The sequence below is a fragment of the Rattus norvegicus genome, chromosome 16 (assembly GCF_021556685.1).
Source record: "Rattus norvegicus strain SHRSP/BbbUtx chromosome 16, alternate assembly SHRSP_T2T, whole genome shotgun sequence".
Lineage (NCBI taxonomy): Eukaryota > Metazoa > Chordata > Mammalia > Rodentia > Muridae > Rattus > Rattus norvegicus.
This window is the reverse complement of record NC_141549.1, coordinates 8,525,570-8,547,512: the sequence shown is the minus strand read 5'-3', so window position 1 is coordinate 8,547,512 and position 21,943 is coordinate 8,525,570. Positions and strand designations below refer to the sequence as shown.

The following is a 21,943-nucleotide window of genomic DNA, read 5'->3' as shown; positions in this document are numbered from 1 at the left end:
AGAGCCACATGGACCCGAGCCTGCTGGACACACAATGAGTAAACAGCAGAGACAGAATTCAGACATGGGTGCCAGGCTGTACTTTCCCTTCTGTTCCTCCGTCCCACCTGGCTCTGCTTGATCACCAAACACACAGTCCCAGGGGACCTTTTGTGAAACCCAAGTTGTCCTGCCAGTCATTGGTGAAGCAGCGTTGTCATTGGCTCAGGATGGGAAGGGCAGGCATCTGCTGACTTCCCACTTCTGCTTTCTCCAGGAAATGAAGAGAAACCCAGCACAAGTGATTCATAATGAAACACTGTTGTTGATGGCTGCCATGCGAGGCCAGGTCCTCGTTCTGTTCCCCTGAGCTGAGCCACTGGAGCCTGGGGATGGAGGCACCCACACCATGTGACATCCGCAGACTTTGAATGCCACCCCTCCAGGTACGTTTTCCTGGTCTTGGACAAGAGGGATCAGCCAGGTGGGGGCTGTTTGTTGTGTTAGACGACCACACTGCCTCCTGCAAAGCCAACTGTGGAGCACATTGTGTGGCCGTCTGAATCTGGGGTGGTAGAGGGGAGGGATGAGTGGCAGGAAGTGAGCGGTGAAGGAGGTCACTGTGGTCAGTGCCTCTCAGCACCCTTGTCACTTGTCACTTGTGAGCCTTGCTGAGCCGACCAGGCATAAGCTCATTCCTTACTCTCTGGACACGGGTTAAGTCCCTTCTTTAGGTTCTGCTGAGACTTGGGAATCTGCCACAGCCGGGGAAAACTAGCTCTGGCTTGCGCCACTGTCAAGGTATAGAGGTGGGATCGCTGACCGAGACGATCCCCTCTTAGCCCGGGGGTAGCTTCTGAAGGGTGGACCACCCACCCTGGCCTTCAGGGCGGCTGGGCAGACCTGGTCTTGCCCTTAGCTGGCCCCACCCTTGCCTGCCCCAGGATCTGGTATGTAGAAGTCTCTTGAGATGGTATTTTTTTCACCTGAGTTGTCACACATAACCTTTGAATGCCAATATTTCTGCATAAGCAGAAACATCTGGATCATTGAGGACTGATTCTTTTCTCCTTCAAAATCTAGCCTTCGAGAACCTAATCCTTTGTCCCAGTGTCTCTGGAGTGATAGCTGGTCACTATGGACTAGTTTTCTAGGAAATAATTCAAATATAATTGTCTGCATTTCTACCCAATAGTGTTCAGTGAACACTAAAATCTGGTAAAGGGACAATTAACAGATGGGGGTCTGCGCTGCCCTGTGCAGTGACAAAAAGGGGTTGAAGGTCAATGTGCAGGAAGGGCAGGGAGGGCTCGCCTGCTCAGAGGACACTGAAGGAGCCAGGCCTGCACTGTGGTTTCTGAGGTTGCTCTTAAGAGCCTTCAGGAAGGCTTAGAGGCCAGTGTGGTGCCTTGGGGAGAAGGGTGTGCTGCTGACTAGTCAGGTGTGGACTCAAGTGTGGGAAGATTTCCCTGTCTGTCCATCTTGGGTGTCTGGTATGAACACCTATGGGCCTGAAAGAGTTTTATTTTTTCATAAAGAAAAAATATATTTCATTAATCTTGTGTGTATAGGTGTTTGGCCTGTATGCCCCTCTGGGCGTTACCTATTTGCAGTGCCCACAGAAGTCAGAAGAGGGCATTAGGCACCTTGGGACTGGGGTTACAGGTGGTTGTGAGTTACCATGTAAGTTCTAGGGACTGAATCCTAGCCTTCTAAAGAGATCCAGTGCTCTCAACAGCTGAGCCTTTCCCACCCCCAGAGGCATGCTTAACCTTGAGTAGATGGAGGAGCAGTTTAGAGAAAGTACAGAGAGCAGAGGGCTAAGGATAGCTAGACCCTATGTGCTGACGTCTTAGTTTTGTTATTAAAGAGAATCTGTGCTCTGAGGTTCCTTGTGCACCCACCCTTCTTCTCGGCAGAGGAAGCTGTCGTCCGAGCTTTGGGATTATTGTTCCCTTGTTTTTTTATTTCTGATTTCCCCCAATATCTCTAAATTGTTTAATACATACCTGGTAGTTTGAATGAAAATACCCTCCATAGGCTCATATATTTTCATGCTTGGTCCCTAACTGGTGGAAATGTTTGGGAAGGATTAATAGGTGTGACCTTATTGGAGAAGGCGAGTTACTGGGGGTGGGCTTTGAGGTTTCAAAAGTCCCCTCCCTCTGTTTCTAGTATGGGTCTCTCTCTTTGCCTCCTGGTTGTGTCTTTAGACTCTCAGCTGTTCCTGCCACCGTTCCTTTGCTCCACCATCATGGACTCTGATCCTCTGAATCTATAGGGCCCACGTTCAATGCTTTCTTTTGTACATTGTTTTGGTCATGGTGTTTTATCACAGCAACAGAAAAGTAGCCAAAACTATACATGGCTTTATTTTATACATTCTTGAACGTGGCCTGAAATTAAGAAAACACACACACACACACACACACACACACACACACACACACACACACACACACACGACTTAGTGCATTTAATGTTGCTCATATGTATATATTCTCAGGGCCAACCACTTGGGATTGGTAACAATCTGTGAAAGAGCTCATGACTGGAAGAAACTGTTCTCTGTCTCTCAGAGCCATTGACAACCTATAGCTCTTGTTGTAGGGTTGGAACCATGTGGAATTGTCCTTGTCTGTGTTGGCATGTCTACTGGTGTTGCCATTATGCAGGTCCTATTCAGGCAACCTTACCGTTGAGATCCATGTGTGTGTTTTTCCTTTCCATGCCTAGGGGACACTGTCTAGCACGGGCACCCTGGCCTCTGTCCCTTACAATCTTCCCACCCTCTCTTTTGTGATTTCCTCTGAGCCTTGAGCCTAGGGATGGCATTGTAGGTTTATCAGTTGTACACCTACATGGGGGCACCTCATGGTCCCATATTCTCTGCATTTTGACCAGTGATAGATTTTGGTAATGGCCTCTGCTGCAAAAAGCAGGTCCCTGATGAGGGGCAAGAGCTTTTCTCATCTGTGGGCATAAATATATGTGTTCAGAATTTAGTTAGAAATCATGTCTTAAGAGACTACAGTAGTTCTTTTCTTTATATAAAATCCTAGATGAGCATCTCTGTAGTGTTCCAGCGCTGTCCTAGATGAGCATCTCTGCAGTGTTACAGCCCTGTCCTATGTGAGCATCTCTGCAGTGTTACAGCGCTGTCCTAGATGAGCATCTCTGTAGTGTTACAGCGCTGTCCTATGTGAGCATCTCTGCAGTGATACAGCGCTGTCCTAGATGAGCATCTCTGCAGTGTTACAGCACTGTCCTAGATGAGCATCTCTGCAGTGTTACAGCGCTGTCCTAGGTGAGCATCTCTGCAGTGTTACAGCGCTGTCCTATGTGAGCATCTCTGCAGTGTTACAGCGCTGTCCTAGATGAGCATCTCTGCAGTGTTACAGCGCTGTCCTAGATGAGCATCTCTGCAGTGTTACAGCGCTGTCCTATGTGAGCATCTCTGCAGTGTTACAGCGCTGTCCTATGTGAGCATCTCTGCAGTGTTCCAGCGCTGTCCTAGATGAGCATCTCTGCATGTTCCAGCGCTGTCCTATGTGAGCTTCTCTGCAGTGTTACAGCGCTGTCCTATGTGAGCATCTCTGCAGTGTTACAGCGCTGTCCTATGTGAGCATCTCTGCAGTGTTACAGCGCTGTCCTATGTGAGCATCTCTGCAGTGTTCCAGCGCTGTCCTAGATGAGCATCTCTGCAGTGTTCCAGCGCTGTCCTAGATGAGCATCTCTGCATGTTCCAGCGCTGTCCTATGTGAGCATCTCTGCAGTGTTACAGCGCTGTCCTATGTGAGCATCTCTGCAGTGTTACAGCGCTGTCCTATGTGAGCATCTCTGCAGTGTTACAGCGCTGTCCTATGTGAGCATCTCTGCAGTGTTACAGCGCTGTCCTATGTGAGCATCTCTGCAGTGTTACAGCGCTGTCCTAGATGAGCATCTCTACAGTGTTACAGTCCTGTGTCTCTTTCTTCTCTGGTGCCATGTTAAGGATGCTTCCATTCAGTCAATCACACACATCCAGCACATTCCCATCCTGATATCTTCCCCCAACCTCCCCTTCCTCCCCTTCCCCAGATTGTCTCACCTCCACTTCCAGGTCGCTTAGAAAGGTTCGTTGGTTTCCCCGCATGGACAGCCAAGCGTCTCAGCTGCATCTATGCTAAGGTCCACTATTACACTACAGCCCTGAGTAAGCTCACGGTTCACCACAGCTTATGGCTGCGTTCCCAATTTGTCTGTCATTCAGTAACAACATTTCCGTGAGCAACATTGCTTACTGTCGTCGCTTTATTATAAATCTTCATATCTGGAAAGAAATTTGCGATGTTTCTTTCTTTTTTCAGTACTTTGCTCCTTCACATAAATTTTAGAATCAGCCTGTGGACCCAGACAGAAGAGCAAAACTTATGGTGGAATGAAAATAGAGTTCACGGAGAAGTGTTGTCTTTATGAAGTCTTGTCATTCAGTTCACAAAAATGTCCGTCTCCCTATATAATTAGGTATTTTAAAGTATCCCAATAAAAATTTATATTTTTTCTCTGAAGAGCATTATGTCTGCAGTTCAGATTGACTCCTACCTGACTTTTATTTTGTATCATTTCAGCGTTATTGACTCCTACCTGACTTTTATTTTGTATCATTTCAGCGTTATTGACTCCTACCTGACTCTTATTTTGTATCATTTCAGCGTTACTAATAAAAATATTTGTGCTGTTTTTGATGCCCTGGCATGTTATAAAGGAGTTGTTTCAACTCTTATCTGAAGAAGAGGTTGTGGGAAAGTGGAAAGCAAGGCTTTGGTGCCCGTGCAGTACCATAGGCTGGGGCGGTGGCGGCTTGCCACAAACTGATAAGTGGGGAGATAGTGTGAGCTGGTTAGATTTTAGACAGTTTTGAGAGTGAGGTTTGAACACTCTCTAGGTATAGACTGTGGGAGAAAAGGCAAATGAGAAATGAGTTCAGAGTGTCGCGGAGACTTGGGTTGCCAAGTACAGAGCTGGGCCAAGGGCGTAGATGAAGATGTGGGAGGCTGTGGCGGTTTGGGAAGAGGAAGGTGGAGACAGACATGGATCTGAAAATCAAGTGTTGGCCACACCCCTCCCCCAACCCCAGTTCATATTAAGAAAACAAGGCAGTTTGGCCACCTGGAGAGGGAGGAGGGTGGAGCTCCCAGAGGAGGTGTAGCTTCATTGCTACATCATGGTGGGGCCATCATTGTAATTAATTACAAGAAATGCAACACCCTTGCATGTGGTTATCTCCCTCCGAGTGTTCAAAGCACAAATGTCCAGATGGAAGGATGTTTCCAGATAATATTCCTAACTATTTGGCTGTTGGTCCCATCCGGAGCTCCTGCACATGTTAAAGTCTCGTGTCTTAAGGTCTAGATTTGTACCATCAAATACAAAAGATTTGCCAGATTTAAAATGTAGGCCAGTTCACATTGAGGTGCACTGTACATTTGAGATTAGCTGTAAATTAGAGATGAACGCCAACATTCAAGGATATTATGAATTAACACCAAAATGCGAAGAGTTTTATTAATGGTTAAAAATATTGGTAAATAATAAACTATTTTGGACGTGCGATTCTAAAACCAAGCGTCTGCAAGGTTCTAGGATCTACCACCCATGCCACACACCAAGGATGCTTAAACCATTTACATAAGATGTCATAATATTTGCATGCAACCTATTTACATCTCCCATTCACTTTAAGAGCTTTTAAGAAGACAGAAAATATCTAATTCAGTGCAGACGATATGTAAATTGTTGTTATACTGTATTGATAAGTGGGCAATGACAAAAGTCAGTGCATGTGAATTTACAGATTGCAAACTTTCCTATACTGTTTTCCGTTGCAGATATAGAACTTGCAGACGGGACTGTGTTTCTGCCTGGGAAGTGGGAACTGTGTTTTAAAATGAGTTTAGTCTACTTGTCGTTAGGTCTTTTCAATGGTGGCTGCCACGAGATACACAGTTCACACATATCTGGGCTCACCGGCTGGCTTTATACTTATACCGCTTAGTGCCTGTTACAGACAGGGAAGTTCTCGTCTCATGGCTTCTGTGAAGTGCGAAGCTGCCAGCCCCACTTAATTCTAAGGAGGAAGCATTAATGCTAACAATGAAGTGAGGGCCACAGTAACCAGACAGTGGGTTAGAAGTCATCTGAACCCTAGGCTGAGATTAGCTTCAACCCCATTCTACAGAGGCTAGGGAGGGAGGGGGGGGGAGTGGAGTGGGCAGAGAGAGAACCTTGCCCTTTCACCCTGAGATAGTGACTTAGCTGGGATTTGACCCTCCTCATACTTGACTTCAAAGCCCGTGCATTTTGCATTGGACATCACTACCTCTAAACTGTCGGAGCACTAAGCCGTCCCTGACCGTCACCATGGCAGAACTGTGACGCTTCTCTTCACTTTGGTCAAATGATTAGCCAGATCATCTTTTAAGACTTCACAGTCTCAGATGATGGGAAGGAAACAAAGTCCCGGTGGCAAGGGTGCCAAGGGTGGCAAGGGTCTCTTTGCAGCAGCCCTCTTGGCAGTCTGAGCAGCAGGATACTGGGCTGGGTGTGGTGGGGAGGAAGAGAATCATCCCTGGCAATTCAGCCTGATGATTTAGAAAAAAATGGCAACACATCGTGTGTTTATGATGTTATGTAGGGAGTTATACAATCAAGCTATTTTACCTATCAGTTATACTCTGTGCTTGTTTTGGAATAGAGTATGCAAAACACATCTTACCGTGTTTCCTATTTCAACACAATCAGAAAACCTTCTAAATTCATGTTGACCAATTTTTAAGATAATACGTTAACCATAGTTTTAAATACATGTAAGACACCCTTAAGGTTAATTACTCCTCCCCCAGTCCACCCTCTGCTCTTCCCTCCCACCCTCCCTGCACTTAAGTCTCCCTTTTCACTACTCATCTTTCCTCTTCGCATCTTTAGAGCTGTGCTGTGGCCCTCCCTGAAGAGCTTCTTCCCCTCTCTCCACCTCCACAGTTCCTTTCTAGTTTCCTGGTCTCCATGATGGAAGGTTGAGGGTGGTGAGCTTTTAAATATTTCTCAGCCATTTGTATTTTGTCGAGAACTCCCTGTTCAGTTCCGTAGCTCAGTGTTTAATATAGCTGTTTGTTTTCTTGGTGTCTAGGGCTTTAATTTTTTTTGTTCCTGCACATTCTAGACACAGACCCTCTGTCAGGCGTACATCTGGCAAAGCCTTTCTCCCATTCTCCGGGCTGTCTCTTCAGTCAGTTAACTTTCTGCGCAGCAGAGAAGAGTTCTAATTCCAGATAGTCTGGTCTCATTTCCTGGGCAGCTGGGTCCTTTTCAGAGAATCTGAACCCGTATCCCGATGCACTCTCCACTCTTTCTTCTAGCGGCTTTAGAGGGTCAGGTCTAACACTGAGATCTTTGATACATGTGTAATTGAGCAGGGTAAGGGTAAGGATCTGGTCTCATCTTTCTGGAGGTTGAAATCCAGGTTTCCCAGCACCATTGTTAAAGATGCCTCTTTTCTCCAAAGTGTATTTTCGACCACTGATCCCTGTCTGTCTGTCCGTCTCTCCATGTGTGCATGCGTGCATGCGTGTGTGATTACCATTGCTCTGTAGAATAACTTGGCATTAGGGATTTGCCCAGCAGCATTCTTTTTGCCCAGGATTGTCTGGACTGCTTGAGGTCTCCTGGGCTTCCCTGTGGATTTTATGATCTCATATGAATTTCTTTGTGCAGTGGGTGATGGTTAATGCCGAAACTCACTGCTGATCAAAGTGTCCATGGCGTGTTTAACCATAACTGGGATATCTCTATCACACACCCCCAAGGCTCAGGGATCCCTGACGAACTGGGGAAGATGGATTGTAAGAGTAACAGATCTGGGGAGCATCAGAGCGAACCAGCGCCTCCTGGATACAACAGGACCACTGCACGCATGACCCCACAGCAGCTGTAGCTGCCTGGTCAGGATGAGCTAGTGAGCAATTCAACATGTGTGTGTGCAGGCTGTGTGTGAGTGTGTGTGTGTGTGTGCAGGCTGTGTGTGTGAGTGAGTGTGTGTGAGTGTGTGTGTGAGTGTGTATGAGTGTATGTGAGTGAGTGTGTGTGAGTGTGTGTGTGAGTGAGTGTGAGTGAGTGTGTGTGAGTGTATGTGAGTGTGTGTGTGTGAGTGTGTGTGAGTGTATGTGAGTGATTGTGTGTGTGAGTGTGTGTGAGTGAGTGTGTGTGAGTGTGTGTGAGTGTATGTGAGTGAGTGTGCATGTGTGTATGAGTGTGTGTGCAGGCTGTGTGTGTGAGTGTGTGTGTGTGCAGGCTGTGTGTGTGAGTGTGTGTGTGAGTATGTGTGAGTGTATGTGAGTGAGTGTGCATGTGTGTGAGTGTGTGTGTGAGTGTATGTGTGTGAGTGTGTGTGAGTGAATGTGTGAGTGTGTGAGTGAGTGTGCATGTGTGTGAGTGTGTGTGTGAGTGTATGTGTGTGAGTGTGTGTGTGAGTGTATGTGTGTGAGTGAGTGTGTGAGTGTATGTGTGTGAGTGAGTGTGTGTGTGTGTGTGTGTGTATGTGTGTGTGTGATGTCCATAAGCTCTGACCCCTGAGTAGCTATGGACAGCTCATTGCTCCTGGGGGAGGGAGAGTCAGTTTTCTTTAAGGGCATGGCTCCTGGTAAGTCTGCCACACTCCAGTGGGTCGTGCCACATCCAGGAGTATATGGGCAACATAAATTAGACTGGATGGATTATAAAAAAATAAAGGAAGGGGCTGGGGATTTAGCTCAGTGGTAGAGCGCTTACCTAGGAAGCGCAAGGCCCTGGGTTCGGTCCCCAGCTCCGAAAAAAAGAACCAAAAAAGAAAAAAAAAAAAAGAAAAAAAAAAAGAAAAGAACTTTAAAAAAAATAAAGGAAACAAACAAGGAATTGGAGTGGAATGAGGTATAAACATAATCAAAATGAATTGTATGAAATTCTCAAAGAATTCATAAAATGTATCTGCAAAGCCTTTGAGATATTCAGTCAATAATGAGTAAAAGTATATACACACAGTGGGGGTCCTTGGCTGGAGGCTGGGTGAACTGTGTAGCATCAGTAATGTCTACTGGTGTCACAGTGTCACAGTGCCCACACCTCTGTCCTTGGCTCCCTGGGACCATAAATAGAATCAGAGCAAGAGGCCCCAGGTGCAGCAGGTGAGATTAGGTTCATGCAACCTGGGCAGGGTCAAAGGCCTTGTAGCTCCGCCCCTTGAGAACACACACCTTTTAAAGGAGGAAAGGGAGCCTTCCGCAACTTCTGCCAGGGATGAGAGTGAGGCCTGCTGAGAGCACTGCTTTCTCCTCAAGCTGGGGTGGGAGTCGGGGGTGGGGGGGAGATGGCAGTGGTAGGAGATGGCAGTGGGGGGAGATGGCAGTTGGGGGAGATGGCAGTGGTGGGAGATGGCAGTGGGGGGAGATGGCAGTTGGGGGAGATGGCAGTTGGGGGAGATGGGAGAGGGGGGAGATGGCAGTGGGGGGGTGGCAGTGGGGGGATGGCAGTGGGGGGATGGCAGTGGGGGAGATGGCAGTGGGGGGAGATGGCAGTGGGGGGAGATGGCAGTGGGGGGAGATGGTAGTAGGGGGGATGGCAGTGGGGGGAGATGGCAGTGGGGGGGATGGCAGTGGGTGGGGATGGCAGTGGGGGGAGATGGCAGTGGGGGGAGATGGCAGTGGGGGGAGATGGCAGTGGGGGGAGATGGCAGTGGGGGGAGATGGCAGTGGGGGGAGATGGGAAAGGGGGGAGATGGCAGTGGGGGAAGATGGCAGTGGGGGAAGATGGCAGTGGGGGGAGATGGGAGAGGGGGGAGATGGCAGTGGAGGGAGATGGCAGTGGGGGGATGGCAGTGGGGGGAGATGGCAGTGGGGGGAGATGGCAGTGGTGGGGGAGATGACAGTGGGGGGAGATGGCAGTGGGGGAAGATGGGAAAGGGGGGAGATGGCAGTGGGGGGAGATGGGAAAGGGGATGTGAAGTGGAGAAGAAATGAAGGTCAGGATCTATGGCAATCAATGGTGAGGAGAATTGCAAAACTTTCAGGGAGAAGACATCCTCCAACCAAGGATGGGTGGGTAGAGACGGCAGGGCCACCACCCTGCCACCAGCATGCAGGGGCGGTTCCTTTCTTGGACCTGTGGGCTGTGACACTAACTCTAGCTGAGTGCCCAGGCAGTGCTTAGCAGAGGGGAAGGGAGATCTGTGCCCTGCAGAATGACTGTACCTCTGCTCTTGGCAAGATGGATATCCTGCTCATTTGCCCCAAACAGTGCCTTTATACTGAGAAAGCACAACTTAACATGTCCGAATAGATTGTCTTTGATGGGCTTGGCACGATTCACTCCCTAAAACCTGTTAATGAAATCACAGTCATATTTCATAATTGATGTCACAGTGACATTTCATAACTGAGAGAAACCCATTTGAGAAATTATAAGCCCTAGAAAGAAAAGTCTGTTCACAAGTAAAAAGAAATCGGGGAGAGATGGAGAGAGCCCCTTCTATTACAGTCAGCGCAGTCACTCCAATTGTGAGGAGCTGGACACTGGAAAGGGAGGGGTTATCTCTGGTGTCTAGAGGACGGCCGTGGACAGTGTGCTGCAGGGGATGGCTGAGAAAAGGTACAGGGTCATGATGGGTAGGCGTGAGCAGTTCCTTTGCCAGATCCCATAGGGGACAGCGGAAATGAGACAAGGAAGATAGTGGGTCAATATTACCTTGGGCTCGATGCTAGGGACTGTTCCTGGAGGCTCTGGGGAGCCCTGAAAGCATTTGAGTGAATATTTTAGGCACGTCCACGTGCCTAAATCTGACAGGACAGGGTGGAGTGGGAAGCTGTAGGCAGACAGGTTTGCCATTGCAAGGTGAGGGAAAGGCTGTAAAGTACCGATAAAGAGTGTAGCATCTGCCTCTAGCTGCCTGGAGACATCCTGGAGAAACCCGACACCCACATGGTTAGCACTCTGTGCGTCCCTTGGAACCTTCTCTTGGGTTCCATTCTCGCACCTTGTGGGCGCATAGAAAAATTAAGTCTGCTTAAAAAAATATCCCCGGCACATTAAGAAGTTCTCATGGGAAACTTATTCTGGTTAAACAAACATTCAGCTCTCAGAGGCTGAAGTCTGGGAATGGCAGTAGTTACTTGCAAAGCAGACTTGCATGGGCAAACAGCTACTTGGAGAACATCTATCTATTCAAGCACTGTGGGAGTGGGTGTTGCAGGTGGGAAACTGAATCACGGAGGTGGGGAGACTCTGCCCAAGTCCCACCATACTTGTCGAAGAGAGCATCATGGGTAAACGTTGTGTCAGAAAGGGTCTGTTTTGAAAAGCAGCATCCTCAGGCCCACCTTTGCTTGGTGCAATAGAGAAGCGCTCTCTTCCAGCAAGAAAGCTAGCGCTCCCAGTGATGGAGGTGGGTTGGTTCTTGTTCTGGGATGAGTTTGATGATGTCCCCCAAGGTGGTTTGGGGCTCGCTTTGCAGTGTTTCATGGTCCCTGAGAATGAAGAGGCTCTCAGTTCTTAGAAGCCAAGAATGTAAACTCCCAGGCATGTCTCGACATTCAGCCCTTTCCCTCTGACCTCCGAACAAGTTATATGGGGTGTCCAGTAAGCCAAGCAAAACGGATGTGTAATAACCCAAGCTCTCTAGGAAGGTCCCAAACTGATGACGTCAGAGGTATAAGCCTGTGCCTCTCCCAGAGGGTGACAGGATGGGGGCAGCTGAGTCCAGAGACCTGCACAAATGCCCTTCTTTCTGCCCACACCTACTCTGTGCACTTACATTTGCACAGACGTAGATACTTCAGTGTCTCTCATGCTGCTGTAGACATTGTTCTATCCCTGTGAAGACACACCAGGCGACTAATAGAAGGAAACGCTTAATTGGGCGCTGACTTAGAGTTTTAGAGGGTGAGTCCGTGATGACCATGGCACGGAGCATGGCAGCAGACAGGCATGCATGGCACTGGAACAGTAGCTGAGAGCTCACACGTGAGCTACAAGGAAGAGGCAGACGGATGGGGGTGGGTGAGAAGAAGGAATTTGGGGGAGAAGACAGAGGGAGGGAAGGAGAGAGAGACGGGGCAGGGGAGATAGGTTGAGAGAGATTACTGGGAATAGAGTGGGCTTTTGAAACCTTAAAGCCCATCTGAAGTGACATACAACCTCCAACAAGGCCACACCTCATAATTCTTCCCAAATAGTTCCACTGCCGGGGAAATATTCAGACGCGTGCACCTATGGGGCCTTCAAATTCAAAGCACTCCACCTACTTTCAATCTCCTCAACACAGGTCCACGTCTCTTACTTCTGCTCTCGGTTCTTCAGAGCCTCGTTTCCTATTTCCTACTGTCTTACCAACCCCACATGACCGCAGACCGACTGCTCCTTCTCTCTAGGCCCTCAGAGTAGACTCTGCCCTCCTTCCAAGGCTACTTCTGGCTTTGTGTCTGAGCACCACGTTCCCTGACTCTTGTTCCTGAGGCCGTGAGCAGTAGGAGAATGGTCCTGGGCCCTTGAAGCCAACAGAAGGCTGCTGTAAGATATCTATCTCTTTCTTTGCTGAGATTACCCCAGAGAGGACTTATGGGACTAGGACCTGTCAGCTAGGCATTCTCAGCCTAGGCATGGCCGTCTCCACTGCAGGCCTCCTCTGCTCTGGTTTCCTCCTGATCTCAAATGCTCACACTGCTTGGATTGCCTGTCCTCTTGCTTCAGCTGTGCATCCCAGTCTTACAGTGCCCATCATGGTACTCAGAGCAGCCTTTTCAGATCTCCAAGTGCTACTCAGGCTGGACCACAGGTCCCTCCATACCCTCAGGTGGTCACGTCTTTGCTCAACATCTATATAGCAATTCCCCTGGTTTCCTTGACACTGGACTTTGAGGTGTGGATTTAGATGATGGTACTCCTTCCATGACCAATAATCCAATAACACACCACACAGAGTCTGGAAAGTTTAGTCCATTGATGTAGGCTGCAAGGCAGTGACTAGTGCTGGATGTTCTGGGGCCCCTGGAGGGAGTGGGGTTCCTGCTCAGGGCCTGGTTGACTGTGGTCTTATCTGGGGTCAACAACATTGGGTTGAACTTTGAAAGTTCAGCCTGGGAATCCCTACAGTGCAACTGGCAAAGTATCCGAGGAGGTCCCAGGCATAGTCTTTCGATGGTTGACCATTGTGCCAAGCCAGCCTGGAGTAGAGATAGGGGAAGGGAAGCTACAGGCTCAGTGGCACATGTGTTTGCCTTTGATCCTGATGCCTGCCCGTGGTTTGGTTTCAGATCCACCAATTCCCCTCTGGGGTGGAGAATTCTCAGTCTTGCACCGCCCTCCACACAGTGAAATAATGACCCTTGACTAGTAGATTTTCTGTATTTAGAGGACACTGGCCACTCTGTTGGAAGACCTGAGGCAACGTTTTCTAAGACTCAGTGAGGCTAGGCAACCTGTCAGCCTGTATGGTGAAGAGGCTAATGGTTGGGAGCTGAAACTATTGTCACTGAGCTGTTCCTAGCTTATGCCATAGGTAAAGCGTCACAGTTTCAGCCAGGGAACCAGTCCTCAGCCCTTTTTGACAATGTGGAAGTTGATACACATACCAGGATACAAAACCAGCCCCTTCTGCAGGGTAGTTCCTGTGTTCAGTTGCTGTTGCAAAACCCACAGAGGTGTGTACCCGGCCTTAAGTGCATTGAGGCCTGGAATTAGAAAAGGGAAGTCTTCAGTCTTTATAAGTCTCTGCAGACCTGCCTGGTTCCTGATAAGTGGTGGCCTACTTAGTCTTTAGGGGAATTCCAGAGCTTCTGGGAACAACCTGAACTACACCCCTCTTCTGAGGCCTGTGAAGCAGATGGTAGGGCCCTGACTCTGCCACTCTCTGCTCTCTTCCAAGGTACAGACATAGCACTTGGGCTGGGTAGGAGTGGGAATTCTTGTTCACTGCAGGGGTGTGGGGAAGCACCAAGGTGTTTTATGGAGTCATTTGGAGTCAAGTCCTGTGGTGACCGGGTTCTTGCCTTGGTCCATCTGAGACTCTAGATGTTCAGAACCCTTGTGCAGCCGCTCTGGGATCCACTTGCCTTGCTTCTCTCCTCTGCTCTTTGGTGTGGCCATTTTTTTTCCATTGACCTCCCATGTGTCTCCTGATATCAGTTTATCGTCTGGGGGACAGTACCCATCCTAGGTGTTACTCATTTTCTTTAATCCTTGCAACCAGCCCTGCCCTGGTGAACTCTCAGACTCACTTGTACATGGCTTTGTGACATCCATCCAGACCAGCCCATTGCTGGGAGAAAACCTGAGACCCAACAGACCCAGTGGCCAGGCCAGGAGGAAGTGATGCAGGGGAGAAGTGGGGTCTTCCGTGGGACTGGGACAGTTTAGCTTGCTTTGGGACTGGACCCTCAAGACTAATTAAATATCACACTGCACAATGAAAGATGCTGGTGTTGCCTGAAGGCTTCGGAGAAGAGAAATGTGTTTTTTGCACAGTGAGTGGATGCTAGACTCAGGGGCTGATGCCTGGGCTTCACGACAGGAGCAGAAGAGGCCTAGAGGGAGCTCTTAGCTCAATATGTAAGCCCAGCATGCTCCTGCAAGCCCTGCAGACAGCTTAGGCTCCGGTTTAATAGAGAGCCATGCTGCTCCAGGCTCTGGATCACATTCTCCAGGAGTCGAGGCTCTTGCCTGCACTGCAAATTCTCCTTGTGTTCTCCACACCACTTTTCTCCTACTGTCTAATCTTGTTACCGAGGCTCATTGTGGGCTCCTTCTTTTTTAGAGACGTCGGTTCTGCCCAGAGCTCGTCATTTATGAACCCTGTAACTGATTTCTCATTACCCTTTAGATTCAATGCCTGCCACAAATGTGGCAGACGTTCCTGACTTCTCAGGTTGGAAGACATTTCCTATGTCTCTGAGAAGGAATGGGGCATGTGAGCGCACCTAGGGATGCTGCTTAGTGTCAAAATGAACCCCTTAGATCCCCATCTTCGCAGAAAGGAAGGGAAGGGCATTCTGTACTTAGGGGAGAGCTAAGTCCATCTGATTGTGCAAACCCCATGACACAAGCTCGTGTGGAGAACTCACCAGATGAATGGAAAGGGAGACAGACACACACGGGCAACCACTCCTCTATCCTGTAGCTCCTGGTCTACAGGCTTCCTTAGCTCTCAGGAGACCTGTGAGATATGTAGCAATACACTGATACATGCGTACATTGATACATACAATATATGATACTATGATCCATGTAGCATCTCTTTTCTAGGGGCTTTCAAACTAGAAACAGTTACAGGCGTGAAAGACTATCTTCCATTTTATGCAGTCAACATCTCATCTCTAGATCTTCCTGTGCCGTAGAGTGAAACTCAGGGCCCCCTATAGCCTACCCTCGGGGCTGAGTCACAGGACAGCCTGTTCTAGACGACTGGTTCTCAATCTGTGGGTCACGACCCCGACAGGGGTTACCTACCAGATACTCGCATTCATAAGAGCAGCAAATGTACAGTTCTGAGGTAGCAATGGAAATAGTCTTGTGGTTGGGTGCCACCACAGCGTGAGGAACTGTGTTAAAGGGTAGCAGCATCGGGAAGGCTGAGAAGCACTGATGTGGATTAACTTTCTCCTAGAGCACTTAGTGCCACAGGATGATACGTCACACCTCACATCTTGAAAGGTGTACCTGCCTGTAACTCAACAGAGATTCAAGAACGGTAATAAAATCTCCCAACCTCTCTCTCTCTTTCTCCGGTGTATGCGTATGTGAGGGTAGGTGTGTGCAAATGTGTGTGCGGAAGTCTGCAGCTGGCATTGGGTGTCTTTGTTCACTGCTCACTACTGTATGTTTTGAGATTGGAGATCTCATTGAAACTGGAGCTCATTGGTTGGGCGATGCTGACTACCCAGCAGTCTCCAGAGGCCTCCTGTCATCTCTCTTCCCAGCACTGGGGTTACAGAAGTGTGCTGCTGCCTTCTATGTGGATGCTCGGATGGGACCTCCGGTCCTCCCGCCTGTGTGGTAGGCCGTCTGACTGAGCCATTTCCCCAGCCCTTGGAGTGCTTCTTTGGCAGCAAAACACCAGCAACTCAGAAGTTTCTGTAGGATCCAGATGTGTGTCCATTCAAGATGGCAGCTTAGGGGACAAGAGGCAGGAAGTGCAAGCATTTTGCTTATTTTTATTTTTCAAACTGCAAGAGCACATTATTTCTAGTGCCCCTTTAAGCGTTGTACTAAAATTAAACGGACAAACATACAAATCTGTGAATGTCGTGTGTGGGGTGAGTGCCTTGTTCTGGCCCTATCTCCAGAGACTCCTTCAGTGGCCTTCACCGCAAACGGATTCCTTATCTCTGTAGGTGGGAACTAAAGTGGGAGCTTGCCATGGCGCTTGCTTCTTGGTAAAGAGGCCACTAGGGTGGTTTCTTCTGGATGGTTTTCACCCTGACCAACCTCCTGGTTTTCCTTCCCCTGGTAAACAGAACTGAAGCAGACACAGGTAAGACCGGGAGGTAGAGGGCTACGGCCACAGCCCCACATCTGAGTCAGAAGCTGACTCCACAGATCCGTATTTGTTGGACACTTCTGTTTCTCCACTGTCTTCGTATGTTCCCACCAATGTGAGTTAAGTGTTTCAGTTCAACAAACCCAGCTTCTGCACCCAGAGGGGATGCACAACGTCTGCTGCTTGTTGAACCCCACGTTCTGCATTCTTTGTCTTTGTTGTTAGACAGGGCCAGTCTCACCTTGGAGCCTTGGCTGCCCTAGAGCACGCTGGGTAGATCAGGATGGCCTTTAACTTGAAGAGATCCTCCTGTCTCTGTCTCCTGAATGCTGGGACCGAAGGTGTCATCATCACACCCATCCCGCTCACACATTCTTTCCCAACCCTGTCTCCCTGCCGTTTATTCCTGAGATGAGGGGCTGTGCTGGTCCTCAGATGCAACTCGCTGAATGTGCTGCTTGGCAGGCTCCATGAGTGTGAGCACAGCACAACTGGTTCATTGGGTGGTAGCCATGCTCAGTAGGACTATGTGTTAGGCGGCTCTGTTCTGGATAGGGTGCAGCTCTGTAGGGAGAGCGGTGTGAGTGTCTGTCAGTGTGTGGGGAAAGCATGTGGAAATCTTAGCCTGATTGCAAAGAACATGTTCCAAAGAGGGACGTGGGGGAGCGTGTGTGTGTGTGTGTGTGTGTGTGTGTGTGTGTGTGTGTGTGTGTGTTGTGCAATCAACATGGAATCTGATTCCTTCATTTGCTCAAGCATTATTTCATGTACTTCGTTAAGAATGCATAATTAATGCTCCATAAATATACTTCTTTGGGGACAAGGCCCCGGGAAGTAGCTGAGACCCCTATGAGGAAACAAGAGGTAGGAATATACTGGGATCTCACTGCAGAATAGCATCTATGGAGGGCTCTGAAGGCCAAGGCTAGACAGATGGCCCCCCAGCCCCTCACCTTGAAGCACACACAGCCAGACACTACAGGGAGGCGTTTGTTTTGTGTCCGTTGTGCCTGTAAAGTCAGCAGGACTTGAAGTCAATGGTATCGGGAGAGTTGGAGACAAGAGGAGCTACAGAGCTAAACAAGATCAAAGTGTGCCACACACGCGTATAAAAATGTCACAAGGAAAGCCCTGACTTTGCCAACTGAACACAGGCTAATAAAATAACTGGGATTATCTAAGACAGTTTGCTCCTGGGCCCAGTGGTGCTGAAAACAGGACCGAAGGCCTAAAACATTTGCTGACTTTTAGAACTGGCTGTTTCCTTTTTAGAAATGTAGAAAAGCATTATGGTTCATCATTTAGATGGGGAGACTGTCTGTCATGGTGAGCTGGCCTAAGTCGTGGCATTATTAAATAAACGACGGACATCACCCTTCAGCTGTGGCAGTCTCTGTGCCTTCACAGCCAGCAGAGATGAGCTGTGAGAGCCAAGAAGCCAGTTTGATTCAAAATGGCTCAGCGGCTGGTGTTGGTTTAAACTTCTGGAATTCGAGCCTGAGACGTTTTACTTCAGGCATTGCACAATGTGGCGAGAACTCTTCTGGTGACAATCGACTCAATCCTACAGGCACAACAAAGATCCTGTAAATCCCCTCGAGCAACAAAATAAGCTAAGTACAGGTGACAAGTCACCAGGCTGGAAAGCGCATCTGCTCACCCCCTTCTGGGTGGATAATAGACACTGTATGTCTTCTCTGGAAGGAGCAACCTTGTGTGCTAACACGCCAGGTTCCCCGAGTGCTTGCCTGTGAGCTCAAAGAGCGCCATGCCTCCTACGTTCAGCCTCTGTGGAGATGTTCAGGGAACCGGAAAAGAGTCAGTGTAACAAGACAAAAAAAATTATGGAGCAGTTTATGAGAGAAAAATATCCAAAAAATTACTTGCACTTCTGTGTGTGTGTGTGTGTGCGTGTATGAGAGAGATCTTGTGTGTGTGTGTACCTGTGTGTATGTGTGTGTGTGTGTAAGAGAGAGAGACAGAGACAGAGACAGAGAGAGAGACAGAGAGAGATCTTGTGTGTGTGTGTGTATACTTGTATTGGTGCATGTGTGTGTGTGTACTTGTATTGGTGCATGTGTGTGTGTACTTGTATTGGTGCATGTGTGTGTATGTTTGTGTGTGTGTGTGAGAGAGAGAGAGACAGAGAGAGATCTTGTGTGTGTGTGTGTGTGTACTTGTATTGGTGCATGTGTTTGTGTACTTGTATTGGTGCATGTGTGTGTGTATGTGTGTGTATGTGTGTACTTGTATTGGTGCATGTGTGTGTATGGGTGTTTGTGGATGTTTATGGAAATTAGAGGTCAGTCTTCAGCTTCTTTCTTCAGGAGCTATTCATCTTTTTAAAAAATATAAAAGCTATCTATTATTACTTTTTATGTGTATGTATTTCTGTGTGTATCTTCCATGTATGTATGTGTATCACGTGTGTGCTTGCTGGCAGCCATGTGGGTGCTGTGAACTAAACTGGGCTCCCTTTGAGAGCAGCAACTGTTCTTCACTACTGAGCCTTCTCTTCATGGTCTGTAATTGGACTGGAGCTGGCTGAGCAGGTGAGACTGGCACAGAGCTCGAGTTCTCTCCAATCCCATTTTCAGAGATTAACAGTGTGAGCCACCGTGCTTCGCTACTTATGTGGCTTCTGGAGATAGAAATCGGGGCCTCAGCCCAAGCACTTTACTGACAGAACAGTCTTCTTGATATTTATAGCTTTTGAAACAAACGGGACCATCTTCTATCATATACTCTTGGAAATCAACACAACAAAAACACATTAGCAAAGATCGACAGTTCACCAAGGAGAAGCCAGAAGGCCAAAAGGCACAGGGACGATGCCCCAATTCAGGAGTCCAGAGAGACACAGCAGCAAGGCAGCCCTCAGTTCAAAGGCAATCATTAGAATATGGGGCAATGCCAATCCAGGGTGGCTGGCTGTGAGGTGTGAGAGGAGCCTCTCTGTGCCTGCTGGAGGGAGTGCTCCCCATGCCTGTTCACTGGAGGCACCTCAGTGGAATCCAGTGTAACCGAGTGTGGTGCATAGGTTCTCTGCTCAATTCTGCTGCCTTTGGGTGTATACCAATGCCATGTACTCCTGCGAGGCAGTCTGCATGGTTAGCCCCCTACAGCACTGTGTGCTGACCCAGAGGCTGAGAGTGAGTTAGCCCTCTGCCACTGCGAGAGCTGTCAAGTAGACATACACACAACACCACTTTGCAAAGAGGCGGTGTCTTGAGGCCATGGACGTGAGAGATGCGCAGCTGCGTGTTTCTACTGTCCAAAGATGCCATGTGGAGTCAGATCTTAAAAAGACGAGGCCATCAGGGTACTTGCAAAGCAGGCACACAGAAGCCAGGTGCTGTTGGCCGTGTTCCCCAAGTGTCCAAACCAGTAGCTCATTACCCACCAAGCAGGCGTGGGTATAGACCTGGTCAATGGAGAGCCAAGGGCTAAGAAGATAGACAGATATTGTCAGAAAAGCCTGTGGAGGTCAGGGAAGAGACTGAAGGACGTGAGCGACCACTGCCTGAACTGAGAATTTCAGGGACATTTCACATTGTAACTACAGCTGTGCCCATTTAAAACTTGCATTTCATGAGTTTTGCTAAATATGTCCATTCTTGTAACTAACACCGTGATCAATAACGAACATTTGCATAGCCACAAAAAATTCCATGATGTCTCTGCCTAGTAAAGTTTTCCCCTTATTCTCAGACTCGGGGGGCCACTGATCTGTCCTAGGTCAACAGATCCTATGAATGTTTTTGAGTTTCACAAACATGGAATCATTAAATTGTGATAGTCTGTGTCCTGATTCTTTTATCCAGCATAATTATTTGATACTTATGTTTATCGGTTCATTTATTACATTTTTTCTTTTTTTTTCAGAGCTGGGGACGGAACCCAGGGCCTTGAGCTTGCTAGGCAAGCGCTCTACCACTGAGCTAAATCCAATTTATTACATTTTTAAATGATTACAACCCAATTTATTACATTTTTAAATGATTTAGTAACATCCCACCCATCACATAGACATACCACATTTTTTAAATCCATTAAAAAAAAAAACAAGAAAAAATGATTTCTGGGAATTGTCTGAGGGTGGGAGGCATGAGTGGCAGACAAAAAGGGCGGGGGATCCACAGATTTGTACCTAAGCAAGGTCAGGACGTTCCAGAGGATGGTTAGCGTTGTCAGAAAACCAGGGACAACAGTCTGGTCCTCTTTCTTTTGCTATAGTCAAGTGTGAGAGACATGCCTCTGAGTTAGAGTTCAGGATGGATTCTGATGAGGTAATGTTGAGTTTAGGAGATATTTATCCAGAAAACCTAGACATTTTAATCTCTATTTGGAGTGGGTTTTACTTCAGGCAAAGGAACCACAGGCCTGTGCTGTCCTGTGAACCAGTCACATCTTCCCTGAGATGTTTGACAATGAACAGTCAAGGACACAAACAGAAGCAACATGTGGGGCAGGCACACCTAACCGGGGAACTGGCAATAGCTGCTTCCACCCCGGAGGCTCTTGTTGTGTGTGCTGACCTGAGGGTGATGGCCTTCAGAGCCTGTTCCTAGATGCACTTACAGAGGGGCTGCAGCAAGCACAGGGGTTCAAGGGCCATCTGAGGACACTGTCCTCCAGGAGTACTGAGTGCAAAGCAAACAGTGCTGCCAGTGAATGGGGAACCTATCCTTTCAGACTTAGGTTGTAGATATTACAGTTTATATATAGATTGCATGCCTATAAAAATCTTTTAGAAATTACTAATGGTGATGGTTATACATCTGGTTCCCTCCCTCTCTTCCTCTCTTCCTCCTCCTCCTCCTCTTTTTCTTCTTCTTTCTCTCTCTCTTTCCCTCCCTCCCTCCCTCTCTTCCTCTCTTCCTCCTCCTCCTCCTCCTCCTCCTCCTCCTCCTCCTCCTCCTCCTCCTCCTCCTCCTCCTCCTCCTCCTCCTCTTCTTCTTCTTCTTCTTCTTCTTCTTCTTCTTCTTCTTCTTCTCCTTCTTCTTCTTCTTCTTTCTCTCTCTCTTTCCCTCCCTCCCTCCCTCCCTCCTTCCTTCTCCCTCTCCCTTTTCTTCCCCCTCTCCCCCTTCTCCCTCCCCCCCAAGACTGGGTCTTGTTAAGTAGCCTAGGTGTCCGTGTGACTCATTATAAGGCTCAGGCTGACTTGGAATGTGCAATCCGTTTCCTCTGAGATTACAGGTGTATGCATCAGGCCACCCTTAGCTATGCTCACACCACTTAACCACTTAAAGAATGGCTAAAACTCCAAAAAAGTGTATATACGCATACATATATGCCATATGTATATGTGTATAACATATTTGGCATTAGCTTAAAAAAGTTAAGTGAACTGCGTCTTATACAGATTATGTCTTAGTTAACGTTATTTATAGAATGCCTAAGACTTGAAAATGATTTGAAAAAGAT

At 48.2% G+C, this 21,943-nt stretch overlaps 1 protein-coding gene across 8 annotated transcripts in view; it reads left to right on the top strand.

Annotated features, from left to right (window-relative positions):
• Positions 1–254: 254 nt before the first annotated feature.
• Positions 255–21,943, top strand: part of Wdfy4 (WDFY family member 4) — a 229,565-nt gene continuing 207,876 nt past the window's right edge. For 6 of the 8 annotated variants that reach the window (XM_087588908.1, XM_087588903.1, XM_087588907.1 and 3 more), the window contains exon 1: positions 255–425. The gene's annotated coding sequence lies outside the window, so the exon portion shown is untranslated. 8 annotated transcript variants of the gene reach the window in all.